Source organism: Mustela lutreola, chromosome X (genome assembly GCF_030435805.1).
Source record: "Mustela lutreola isolate mMusLut2 chromosome X, mMusLut2.pri, whole genome shotgun sequence".
NCBI classification, from domain to species: domain Eukaryota; kingdom Metazoa; phylum Chordata; class Mammalia; order Carnivora; family Mustelidae; genus Mustela; species Mustela lutreola.
The window spans coordinates 54,344,960-54,346,681 of record NC_081308.1 but is presented as its reverse complement, the minus strand read 5'-3'; the positions used below and the strand labels follow the sequence as shown (position 1 = coordinate 54,346,681).

The window sequence follows — 1,722 nt, the reverse complement described above, 5'->3', positions numbered from 1 at the left end:
GGAGGGACACAAACCATAAAACACTGAATCTCACAAAACAGACTGAGGGTTGCTGGGGGGAGGTGTGTTGGGAGAGGATGGTGGGGGTATGGACATTGGGGAGGGTATGTGCTATGGTGAGTGCTGTGAAATGTGTAAACCTGGTGATTCACTGACCTGTACTCCTAGGGATAAAAACACATTATATGTTTATAAAAATTTTAAAAAATCAATTAAAAAACACATATTGCAAGCCCAGAGCTAATCTCATATTCAATCAAAAAAGTTTGAAAGTTTTCACCTTAAAGATCAGAAACAAGACAAGTGTGTCCACTTTCACTACTCTCATTTGACATAGTACTGGATGTCCTAGCCAGAGAAACAAGGAGCACAAAGAAATAAAAGACTCCAAAAAAAAAAAAAAAAAAGGAGAAATAAAATTTTCCTTTTTTGGATAACATGAGTTTACATGTAAAAAAATCCTAAAAACGTCACAAAAAAATTTGATAAACAAATTTAGTAAAGCTGCCAAATACAAGATCAATATATAAAAGACAAGAATTTTGTTTTGTTTTGTTTTTAATGTGGAATGCTTCCCAGTTTTTCATGTCATCCTTGTTCAGTGATCACGCTAATCTTCTCTGCATCATTCCAATTTTAGTATATGTGCTGCCAAAGTAAGCACAAGACAGGAGCATTTTTACACTCTAATGATGAAAAACAATCTAATTCACAATAGCATCAAAAATAATAAAATACTTAGGAAAAGTTTTAACTAAGAAGATGAAAGATCTGTACCCCATAAACTATGACATTGATAAGGAAAAGAAATTGAAGGAGACACAAATGGAAAGATAGCCCATATTTATGAATGGTAAGAATTAACATTGTTAAAATGTCCATACTACCGGAAACCATCTTTAAATTCAATTCCTATCAAAAATCCAATGTTAGGGGCGCCTGGGTGGCTCAGTGGGTTAAGCCGCTGCCTTCGGCTCAGGTCATGATCCCAGGGTCCTGGGATCGTGCCCTGCATCAGGCTCTCTGCTCAGCAGGGAGCCTGCTTCCTCCTCTCTCTCTGCCTGCCTCTCTGCCTGCTTGTCATCTCTCTCTGTCAAATAAATAAATAAAAAATCTTTTTTAAAAAAATCCAATATTATTTTTTGACAGAAGTAAGTAAAGAATCCTAAAATTTATATGAGACCATAAAAGACAACAAATAATCAAAGCAGTTCTGAGAAAGAATGAAGAAGAGAAATTACACTTCTTGATTTGAAATTATACTACAAAGCCCTCAAGCTCAAAACAATAAAGTATACTGGCATAAAAACAGACCAATAAACAAGTAGAACAGAATTGAGAGTCCAGAAATAAATCCTTTCATGCAGTCACCTAATATTTGACAGGGGCCAACATATGTAATGGGTAAGGATAGTCTGTTCAATAGATGATATTTAAAACTGAATAGTCACATAAAACAGTATGAAACTGGAGCCTTATATCACTCATAAATCTTAACTTGAAATAGATTAAAGACTTAACTGTGATGCATGAAACTAAATTTCCTAAAGGAAAACATAGGAAAAATTCTCCTTGACATTGGTCTTGCCAATAGTTTTTTGGATACCAGACCAAAAACACAAGTAAAAAACCAAAAATAAATAAATGGTATTACATCAAACTAAAGTTTCTGCATTGCCGAAAAAGAGAGACAGAGAGAGAGAGAATAAAAACACAATCCAC

The 1,722-nt window shown here is 34.6% G+C and overlaps 1 non-coding gene across 1 annotated transcript; it reads right to left on the bottom strand.

The window, feature by feature from the left end:
- Positions 1–557: 557 nt before the first annotated feature.
- On the bottom strand, positions 558–664 carry LOC131822311 (U6 spliceosomal RNA). Its single transcript, XR_009350189.1, has one exon. It is a non-coding gene; the product is annotated as a U6 spliceosomal RNA (small nuclear RNA).
- Positions 665–1,722: the final 1,058 nt, after the last annotated feature.